The sequence below is a fragment of the Lycorma delicatula genome, chromosome 11, assembly GCF_047948215.1.
Source record: "Lycorma delicatula isolate Av1 chromosome 11, ASM4794821v1, whole genome shotgun sequence".
In the NCBI taxonomy this organism is placed as follows: Eukaryota; Metazoa; Arthropoda; class Insecta; order Hemiptera; family Fulgoridae; genus Lycorma; species Lycorma delicatula.
In genome coordinates, this window is record NC_134465.1 from 5,765,114 (window position 1) to 5,777,377 (window position 12,264).

A 12,264-nucleotide genomic window follows, 5' to 3' on the forward strand; every position below is an offset into this window, starting at 1 on the left:
CTGGCCACCAACCAGATAAAGTTCCAAGCGCTTTAAATGGTAGACAGATACTAGCTGGCATTCAGCGACCGTGACGTAACAAGATGTTACTGTCTTTTTAATATAATAACAAGAGGTGAGCCTCTCCGGTTTAGTTTTATTGTATGACAAGTGAGCGGTTGGAACACGTAAGCAGATGGTGTATGGCACCTCGCTTAATCTTAATCTGCTCACGCTGTTAGGTAAGCTCACTAGCAACTATTAGATTATCGGTCGCTAAACTGTTTTTGAGGCACAGTAGTCGTTTTTCGCAGGGATATTTGGTGATATGCTCTAGAGCGACCGAATGGGGTGGTGGCGGGAGAAATGCCAGTTAACCAAACCAAGTGTTTTATTAGAACAAAGAATGTCGTGAAACTTCGTATGAAACTTGGAAATACCGCTACTGAAATTTATCTTTCATTACAAATGGCAATCGATGTTTATCACGTGGAATTTTGAGTGGTTTAAGCAATTGTAAGATGACTGAGAAGACATTGAAGATGATAAAAATTCAAATCGATGATGATGTTTTTTTTAAATATTCACGGGATTCCTGAAGGTCAAATTATTAATCAACATTACTAAGTTGTGGTTCTTGCTTAACTCCGTGAATAAATAAGTAAAAAACGACCCGAATTGTGGAAGAATAAGTCACGGGTTCTTCATTAGGACAACGCACCGGCTCACACTCCATTATCTGTCAAGACGTTTCTAGCCAAGTATAACATCCCAGTGTTACACCATCCGCCTTATTCGCCTGATCTGGGATTATGTGATTTTTATCTGTTCTCAAATGTCAAAACTGCATTAAAAGGAACAAGATTTCAGACCGTTGAAGTTGTGAAAGAAAAAGCGGCACGCGGAATGAAAGTGCTCGCAGAAGAAGACTTCCAGCACCGTTTCGAACAAAGGAAAATTCGCATGGAGCGTTCTAGGGATAGAGGAAGGGTGTATATTGAAGGGAATAATAACTAAATATGTATAAATTTAAGATAAAATATTTTACAGCATTAATCTCGTTATTTAATAGCCACAACTAGTATGTAGCGAATACGTAACAATTCCAAATTTGGATACATGTATTTATCAGGTTTCTCAATCCTTAACACACGCGCGCGCATGTGTGTGTGTGTGTGTGTGTGTGAGAGAGAGAGAGAGAGAGAGAGTATGTGTGTGTGTTTATGTATATATATATATATATATATATATATATATATATATATATATATATATATATATGTATGAAAATAATAAATAGTAATTAATAAACAATTTAATGCACATTGAATTCTCAATTCTGGCTTTATGAATTCTTATTTACTATGATATAAAGATTACAGTAATATCACAATGGTTATAATACTCACAACTGTTGGTAAGTTGATACTCTATTTTTATATAAATTACAGTAACAGTTGTTTGAAATTCTAAAAATGTTATAAAACAATAAAGGTTGTTACAAATTCTATTTGCCAGTTCAGTTCAGAATAGTAGTCTCGTATTGCTGTAGGAAATTTGAAAAATATTTGTTTAAAGTTTTTTTCCACCTTTTCTTACTTTCCTGGCATTATAGCTCTAAAGCTATGCTGCAAGAAAAAAAGTATGGTAATCGGTAAAAAAAATGGGGTATAGGCTTTTTTTTCACATCTAGAAGTTTCATAATCCAGTAACACCAAAAAACAAAGAAATGGGTAATGTTCGCACGTACATACGTATGTACGTGTGTTAATGTGTTTGAAGCTTAATAACTTTTGACCGGATTCAACGATTTTGATGAAATTTTGTACCGACATGTGTCAAAGGGGCAATTTATTGGTAAAATTTTGCAGTCAATATCTCCAGGGGGTGGGGAAAGAGATATTTTGGGGGTTAATTTTCTCTAAATTTTGCAAACATAACCCCAGGTTATGTTTGTACATGCATGCATAGTTACCTTCTTTATTTTTTATTTTGCCCCTAAATTTCTTTTCCCCAAAAATTAAAAAAAACTTCCTTGGTATAGCAGTAGTACAAACGACCTAACAAAAAATACTTTGGGGGGGGGGGGGCCATTAGTGGTGGGGAGGAGATCAAACTTTAATAATATCCTTTTTTTTAAGTTTTTTTTTTGTATTTAAACTTTTAATATTATTAAGTTTATTATTTAAACTTTTAGTAATAAAAGTTAATAATAAATAAATATTATAAAGTTAATAAAAAAGTTGTAAAACTTTTAATGTTGCTAAAAGTTTATTATTTAAACTTTTAGTTATATAAGTTTAAATAATAATAATAAAGTTTAAATAATTACAAGAAAGTTAATAAAATAATAAAAGTTCTAAAACTTTTAAAAAGTTTAAACTATTAATAATATAAGTCTAAATAATAAATAAAATTTAAAACATGACATTAAAGTTAATAATAAAAGTTCTAAAACTTTTAATATTACTAAAAGTTTATTAAACTTTTAGTAATATAGGTTTAAATAATAAATAAACTTTAAATAATTGGAATAAGGTTAATAATAAAATAATAAACGTTCTAAAAGTTTATTATTTAAAATTTAGTAATAATATTATAATAAAATCCATCATAATTTACCCTCAAAAAAAAAAAAAATGTTACGGAACTTTTTGTTGATTCTACATTTGTTAGTAGAATTTGTTTTAGTTCCATTTGTCATAGCATACATAGAAAAATCAATATTTTTTTAGAGGGTAATTTGAAGGTGGGAAAGTAGAAAAAAATTTAAAACCCGATTTTTTGAATTTTTAAAACTCTTTTTGGTTTATTTAAACACATAAAGATAATTTTTATTCATCATAACCCAATCCCAAAAAAAGAAATCACAGTTAAATTTTTTCATGTAACATTATTTTTACGCTATATAAGAATAAATAACCAACGCCAGGAAAATATTACAACCTTGTTATTAACTTTTTTTTATACTAATTACGAAAAATGTTGCTAAATTTCATCCAAAGTATATAACTCACATACTTTCACGCTCAGAGAAATGTCACTATTGAAATAACTAATCAAAATTTCAACAAATATTTAATATTATTAGTTATTAATTTAAATTTTATCCAAAATTAATTACTTAAAATTTGTCTTCATTTAAAACGGGTATCAAGATTGCCTGAAAATAAAATTTTTCATTTTTAAATCAAACAATTTTATGAACATTATGGTAAATATGTCGTAGACGAATTGGAAAATGAAATATAGTATATTTGCATTACTGCTTTAAATTATAAATGTAATTTAACCAAGCTTACCCTACGTTCGCTAACCTAACTAGTGAGCGTAGGCAAATTTTTGTTATATCATATTAATTAGCTGGGCGCATTGCAATAAGCCTGATTTTTCAATTCGCCTACGACATATATACCTTGATACTTAAAAAAGCATCGTTTCGATCATTTTTCCTTGACGCGCGAAATAAAACAAAAATCGAAATAATTTAATAATATCTTCCAAATTCCAATTAAATTTAATTACGGTAAGAAAGTAATTTGAACAATAATTCAGCACTAATTAAATAACACTTAATTTTATATATTTTGACTTTATAATTTTATAATCGACAACAAAAAATACATTATTTGAAATTGATTGTTATTATAAATCGGGCAGAATAAAAAAAAAAAAGGTATAACGTATGGCAATATGATAGCAGACGATGTGTTAGTGTATTGCAATAGTAAATTCAACGAACCAAAGTGGCGTCACGTCCTGTTGAGTTCTGAATTGAGAACTCGGTTCCACATCCATCTGTTTCACTCCTATATAATCTGGGGGAGGGACCGATCCGATGATGTGCTATTTGGTAGGATTTACAGCAGAAAGAACGAGCGGGTATAAGGGTGAAGCAGCTTTACGCTCGACGTGGGACATATTATATAACGCGAAGAAAAGCAGGCGTCTTTTGCTTTTCATATTGCCATCGACTCGACTTTCTCGTTTTCGACGTCGCGATGCTGCCGCATTGGTTCAGCGGTCTCTTTCAATATAATATCAGCTTCTCTGATTTGATCCGTAGAATTGGCTTATCGTACTCTTACGATCGTTCTGCTCACACTGTATTACCTTATATTACACTATACAGAGTAGTCTGTAATATATCATATAATAGAACTTCTTTCCCGTTTTAACTCGTTTATACCCGACAATATTAAATTTAAATATGAAAATTTATAAAAATATTGTTCAGTAACATAAAATATTTAATTGATGAATATGAAGTGTAGTTTATATACTTCTATCGATGTTGGGCATCGTAAAAAATTATGAAAGGGGAAAACGAAAATTAAAGGGAAAAAAGCTAACATATATTAATCCAACTACAAAAAATCTGACGTGGATGCCACATGACTTCCTTTTACGCCTATTAAATTACATATACACATTTTTAAAAGTACATAAAATTTTATTTCACTAATAACTGCTGATTTTGTTTTCTTTTTTTATTGTTATTATTGAATTATTATTTATGGTAATATTTTTTACAATCTGAGATTAATAATCATTAATATACGATATAATTAAATTTAAAAAAAATACTGCGAACCAAAAAAATATAAACAAGAAAAAATGTTGCAAACATAGAAAGAATAAAAACATTAATATATGATAAATACGAAGAGGAAGAAACGTTAAGACCAAGTAAAAATAAATAGATTAACAGAGGATGATGAATATAAAGAGAGAATATATTTGAAAACTAGAGAACGTGTATACAAATTAAGATCAGAATAATTATATCAAACCAAAGACCGATTAAATGATCGGCAATAAAAAACAAATGAACTAAATGATGATCAACTCCGACTTCCCTTCTTATCAGAGGAGTAATGAAGTAAAAGATAACAATTTTTGCAATTTTTAAAGATTGGCCACATACGCCTCAGTGTGTATGTTGTTCTTGTGAGGGTCTATTTTTCAATTACTCTGTAGTTGACTTTAATGTACATAAAATTAAACGGAAGAAATTCCAAAATAATTAAATAAAATTTAGTAGAAATTAAACTAGAAAATTCAAAATAATACGATTCTAAATTATAATTTTCAATTAATACTAAATAATCAGATGTTTCACCAAATCTATTTACATATACACACATGTAATAATGCCTATTAAATTATATATACACATTTTTAAAAGTACATAAAACTTTATTTCGCTAATAACTTCTGATTTTTTTCTCATATTTTTTTTAATATTATTGAATAATTAATTATTTAGTGTAAATTTATTTTTACTGTCACGGATTAATAATTATTAATAAATTAATCTACAGAGTGTCCCACATAAAACGCAACCCATCAATCACTCATCGATGAAATTTCAAAAGTCAAGCTTATTCCCCTACTCGTTACTGGAATGGACTCGTCCAACATCTGAACATCGCGGCGACGCAGTAGAACACTACCGATAGTAACAACAATGCGATCATAACGTTCAGTGTATTGCTAGAGACAAGACGGTGTTTTCGCTAGATGAACGTGTTTTCATTGTCGAGTCGTACTTCAGTACGAAATCAGCGGTTGCAGTGCAAGATTTGTTTCGCCATAAGTACCAAGATAAACCAGCCCCTAACAAAACATCAGTATTAAGGTTGGTCGCAAAATTTGGAGAGACCGGTTCTGTTAATAACGAGGAACACAAAAGATCTGCGTCAGTGTTGAATACAGATACAGTCGCTGAAATCAAAGATCGATTACTCGCCACGCCAAATAAATCGATCAGACGTTTGTCTGCTGAAATTAATTTGTCTAAATCGACTGTTCATCGTCCGACCAAACGATTACGACCTTATCGCATTCAAACGGTTCCTCGACTTCTTGAGCCCGACAAAGAAAAACGGCTACAATATTGTCAACGGTTCCGTCGATTTCTGCGTGAGAGAATTAATGTTATGGATTCGTTATTTTTCTCAGATGTTTCATTTGGATGGCTACGTAAACAGCCAAAACAGTAGAATTTGGAGCGCTGAAAATCCCCACGATTATCACGAAAAACAATTACACCCGCAGAAGTCGAGCGTGTGGTGCGCGACGTCGCGGAAGAAAATAATCGGTCCTATTTTTTCGAGTACACCATTAATGCAGAACGATATCAGGATATTTTATTTCAGTTCATCGCACTCTTGGAAGAGGAAGACAGACACTGACGGCTACAACATGACGGTGTGACATCGCACTACGCAGGTTCAACTTCTGATTTCGTCGAGGAATTCTTTGGTAATCGTGTTATCGGTCGAGGCTTGTGGCCACCAAGATCTCCAGATTTGACTGCGGCGGATTTTTTTCTCAAAGAAAAAGCCTACAGCAACAAACCACGAACACTTGAACGATTGAAAGTCAATATTGAACAAGCTGTATTAAATATCCAGCCAAAAACTTTGAAAAAAGTTGCAAGAAACGCTGCAAAAAGAATCGAAACTTGTATTCAAGAAGATGGCGGCCACTTCCAACATTTACTCTAAATGTAATGCATGGAAATAATAAAAATTACATTTACATTTACACATGCCATTTTATTATTTCGATACCTACCAAATAAGGTTGGGTTGCGTTTTATATGGGACACTCTGTATTTAAATTAAAAGTAAAACAAAAAGTAAATGAAATCGAATTCGAACCGATGCCCCTTCCCAAATATAATTTAAGATCCAAATACTTCATTAATTAAAATTTTCTTTGTATATAACTCGGGGGCCAATGAAAATAAATATGAATTATGATATGTTGAAAAGCTCTCAATGAGGGCTTATTATTGCAGTTATAATAAAGATCAAAATCCAAATGTTTGGAATTTCTCTTTCTTTTGGACACTTGGATCAGTTGATTACAAAAATATGAAAAAAAAATAAAATAAGTTAGTTATTAGTGAAATAAAATTTTGTATACTTTTCATTTTTTTAAAAAAAAGAAAAGAAAATGAAGTCGGATTCGAACCGATGTACCCCTTGTAAGAGCCAAATCTTTCATTATTTAATATTTTATTTGGCTATAATTCTGGAACCAATGAAAATAAGTACCGCTTATTATATATATCCAAATGTTTTGGATTTTGGGTTTTTTTGGATACTTTTGGTCAACTCGATTGCAATCAAAAGGGGAGGTGCACAATTAGATGTTACAACAGTCCCAAATCCAAAATTTCATCATTCTACACGTAATCGTTTTTGAGTTACGCGAGATACATCCGCACATACGTACATACAGACGTCACGCCGAAAATAGTCAAAATGGATTCAGGGATGGTTAAAATGGATATTTCCGTTGAAATTTCAAAACGAAATTTTTCGCAATCACGATATTTCCTTTACTTCGAACAAGGAAGTAAAAAAAAAAAAAAACATCACTTCCTCTTTATTTTATTTCTAACCTCGTTCAGCGTGGTCATAATCTCAATTAAAAAAATACTAACTATAACGTACCACCAAAATAAAAATACTTTTTAAAATCTTATTACGTAATAAATTACAAAAGTTAAATAAAGTCAATTCCCATTCATTACCAACAACTCAAAATTTTGGATTATGATCGGTGTAATTTAGCAAAGTTTTTTCCTCGAATAATTCACCTTGAAATACGTTATATCATTTATTTATTTGCGGTTGTTTCTTTTCTTCTATCTGCCCAGTACTTGTTATTCTTTCAGATATCTCTTTCCTTTGTTCTTCACAAAGATCAGCTCTGTTGTTCTTACGTTTTAGCGCTTCATGGAATGTTTTATTTCCATCCTTTAATATTCTCTTTAAAATTTCTCTTTCTCCTTCTTCAATTATATTCAGTTCTTTTAAGTGTTCTTGGACTTGTAAGATCTATTTTTCTTTAGTTTTTTTTTTTACTTTTGAAGAAATCAAAAATTTGTTTAGTCGATCTACCGTTATTCATTCTTAATAAATGGAAGTAAAATGTTATTAGTCTTTCCTGATAGTTTTTCAATTTTAGTACAAATTTTGTTATTTGGAATTATTTTACCTGATTATTTTGAAATTTAGGACCTAAATTTTTTCTTATAAATTTCCTGTCTTTTTTCCTAGATTATTTAGTAGTTCTTTGCTATACAGTTTTATGGTTTCTGCCGCATAGAGTGCTTCCGATTTTATCACAGTGTTATAGCGTCAAAATGTTAAGTTCAAAGAAAAAGACGGTTTGTTTTTTGTGTGTTTTCCGTTAGTTGAAAAGCTAATTCCATTTTATTAGCTCGAAACAGTTAATATTTTTTTATCTAAACAATTCCAACCGATCCATTATTCGTGATATTTGAAATTACTTACTTTCTCTATTTTTGTATTTTTATACTAAGGAAAATCGGGCAGTTTTTGTCATTAATCACAATTTTCGTTTTCCCAAACGCATTCTGTAGTCCAATTCTAGAAGCTTGTTCTTCTAATTCTTTAATTTGTTGTTCAGCTTCTTTCAAATTTTTAACTAATAATACCATATCATCAGCGGAAGCCAAATAGCTATTCATTAATTATTTACTTTCCAGTTTTATTCCACTGTTTTTGTCTAAATACTGGAATAAGTAAAGGTTATTATAAAAACAATATCCCTTTCGTCACAAGCAAGGCGGATATAACATTTCACCCCGTAGTAAGTAAGGTATAAAAAAGATTTCTATCTCAAAGTTAAAAAACACTTCAAATTAACGCAACACGACAATGGTTGCGCGTGAAAAAAGTATGACATGTTTAGCCTACGACAAGCCCCATCTTCTTACAATTCCAGCAACATTTTGATCATCCCTTGCCGTAATAGTTGGTCATATCAAAAAGTGTTTCAGACAAAGGTTTTAGGTAATGTTTAGAGGACTAACGATCACTTTAAAAGGATTCGATACTATGCCTGTTAAGAGAGGTATGATGTTTTTTGTCTTCGAAACCCAATTTTTTCCACCCCTGGCCAATGGATGGTGATATAAAAAAACTTTACTTAGACTTGTTTTAGGCTCTTATCCAAAGAATAGTAGGAACTTTAAATGAATTCGATTATTTTATTTAATATGAAAGTTATAGCGATATCTTGTTTTATCAAAAAAGCCCCTCCCACTTCCACCATGGTCCGATTTTGACCGTTAACAACACGACCGAGATTTTTGGACGAGTTATTTTTAAGGAGCAATTTGAAAGTGATTGGTGTAAAATTACGGCAGTTATCGTCTCCACAAGAAAGTGAAATATATATATATATATATATATATAAGAAATAAGGTTCCCAATGATCTCCAGCCGCACGGGAAGGTGCGAGGAGAAATCCGGCAACACCGCTGTGCGTAGCTGTTTCTCCACTCTCGATTCCGCCCGGCCGCGCTTCGCTGCGCTGCTCAGTCTTGGCTCAGCAGCCGTCCTTGATGTTGGTTCCACTTGTTGATTCCGCCAAGTGCGAGATTCGTTCCGTAATTCGCTTTTTGCACGCCAAAGGGACTACACCTGTGGATATTCATCATCGGTTGACAGAGGTGTATGGCGGCAAGTGTATGCCCGTTCAACATGTCCGAATGTGGTGCAGGGAGTTTAATGACGGTCGGAAGGAAATCCACGATGAAGAACGGAGTGGAAGACCGTCAGTTTCGGAGGCGGTTATGGAGATTGTCCAACGCGAAGCGCTTCAAAAGAGGAGGATCACCGTCCGTGAATTTGTTGCTCGGATTCCTGGGAGTTCTTACGGTACAATGGAAAGAGCTTTGACTGAAAAATTGGGGTATCACAAGTGTTCTGCTCGACGGGTTCCGCGGCTATTGATATCAGAACACAAGGAGAAACGCCTTGACTGTGCTCGCCAGTTTTTCAAAAGTGTCAAGAAGATAAGGAAGGATTGTTGGACTCCATTGTTACGGGAGACGAAACGCGGGTCTCTCGTTTCACTCCCGAAACGAAACAAAAATCCAAACAGCGGTCACCAGTCGCAAAGAAGTTGAAACAAACTCGGGCGAGCTATCCAGAATCGCCGGCAAGGACGACTGACAGCCGGTATAACGCTGCTTCACGACAACGCCCGACCTCATGTCTCCCGTCAAACCCAGGAACATTAGACACACTTTGGGTGGACTGTCATGCCCCACCCACCTTACAGTCCGGACCTCGCGCCTAGTGATTATCACTCGTTCCCCAAGTTAAAGGAACACTTAAATGGCCAACGCTTCCAGAGCGACGTTGAAGTCAAAGAAGAGGTGAAAAGCTTCCTCAACGGGTTGGCGGCGAAGTTCTACGACATTGGGATACAGAAATTGGAGCACCGTCTACAAAAATGCGTAGAAAAAGAAAAAGATGGCGATTATGTACAAAAATAGAGAAAAGTTTCTTCTTTCCAACGATGTAAATTTGTATGAGAATAAACAATGTTGTCTATTTGTAAAATTGATGGGAACCTTATTTCTGGATCTATCCTCGTATATATATAAATGTATTTATAAACGTTTGAGCTGACTGGGGGATGTGAAACGCGAAGAAATGTCGAAATTATCCGGATATCGAATCATGGTACCCTTTAAAACAGTATTTCCAAAATGTCTAACTTCAAACGTAAAATTTAACATCTAAAGTCAACATTTTATTAAATTCCATCTATCATCAATATAATAATTTTATAAATTCCTCTCATATAACAGAGGAAACAAAATTAATTGTAAAACTAACTAATAACTGTAAAATAAAAAAAAATTTTCCATGATCACTGTCTTTTTAAACTACTTAACTAAATTGATGTCTTTAAACCCCATTTATTTTATTTATATATGTTTTTTATATTCCAGTGTGATTGGTGAATTCTAGAAGGTGTGGTGACAGTCTGTGTAGTATAGTGGAATGGCAATGTAATCAATCAACAGTGAGTAGAAGTGGTCAACACTGCGACAGAAGGAGACCGGAGGGGAAAATGGGAACAAAAATTAGACATCAATCGTTTGTGTTATGTATACTACATAAACCCCCAACACTCGCGCGTGTGTGTTTGTGTGTGCAAGATATCTTCCTGTGTGAAATTATTAGACTTAAGTTTTTAAAAAGATAGAGGAAGGCTAATCATTGTAACTAAAAAAAACTCATGTTAAATTGTTAGATATCATTTTATTTGTTAAACTCGATCGATATATTTCAGTATTTTTTTTTGTAACAAGATGAAGTAAGTAACTTCATCTTGTTAGTGGCGGTTCGCCACATCTTTTAAGTTAGTGGCGGCTCATAACTGAAATTAGTGGGGGTGCTGCTCCAGTAACGTTTTTTCTGGTACTTTTCAAGGCCACGGTTAAAGTTTTCTCTAAAATAAAAGAACCGAAAAAATGAATCAAATGGAATAGCTGGAAGCAGGATAATAATTCTAATTCTACACTTTATCACATTCAAGAATACGGTACACGGTTTTTAAGCACATTATGCTTACAAAACCGTATTCGGTTTAACCGAATAAATAATAAATGATAATACAGATAATATTTTTAGTATTATTAGATAATAACTTAATAAAATGTCTGCTTAAAAACACTGTAGTCCAATGGTGCTTAATTTAAATTTCTATGTACACAGAAACAAATACATAATTAGTTTTTACTAATACCTTCTCTTTCGCCCTTCCAGCGTGTCTTTGGACAGTTGCCGATCAAATAGCCCTTGCTTTCAGCCATCTTCTGAGCACCACTGAAAAACAACTAAACCCTTTTCATATTCCTTCCGCCGACTAAACCAGAAAAGGGAACGAACAAGGAACCTTCCATACACACGCGGAGTAAAAACCTACCTTCCACCACCACGGGTTGACACTGCAAGAAACGACAGTGCTCTCTTTCTCTTTCTCTCTCTCCTTTGCAGCCTCGTGCACACGCGCACATCAAACAAACAGCACGCCGCTGGAACTGTGAAGCGGACAGTTCCATACAAGATGTTTGTATCCTTCTCATAAACTGGGGGATGGTTACTGGCATTAAGCTTAAGGAATAATCCTTAATATAGAAGAATAATTCTTATTATAGTAGTATAAAAAGAGAATTAAAGGAAAAAGGACTCATTATACTAAATGTTACCGATAAAATCAAGTGGAAATAGGGGGTGCTGCAGTTCCACAGCGCCTATACGCCAGCCACCACTGGAAGTTACAAGCCATATTAATGATTTAACTGCACCGTATGAATATCCAAAGATTGTTTCGTAGAACCTTTTTTCCTAATTATGTTATGGAAGTGTTGTAGACTCAAGTATTAAGAATTTAAAGCATTGAATCCAATTAGAAATTAATTAAATTGCTGTGGAGATA

At 33.1% G+C, this 12,264-nt stretch overlaps 1 protein-coding gene across 1 annotated transcript in view; it reads right to left on the reverse strand.

The window, feature by feature from the left end:
- The window catches only part of CARPA (Carbonic anhydrase-related protein A), a 483,368-nt gene that overhangs the window by 238,707 nt on the left and 232,397 nt on the right, over positions 1-12,264 (reverse strand). The window lies entirely within an intron of this gene.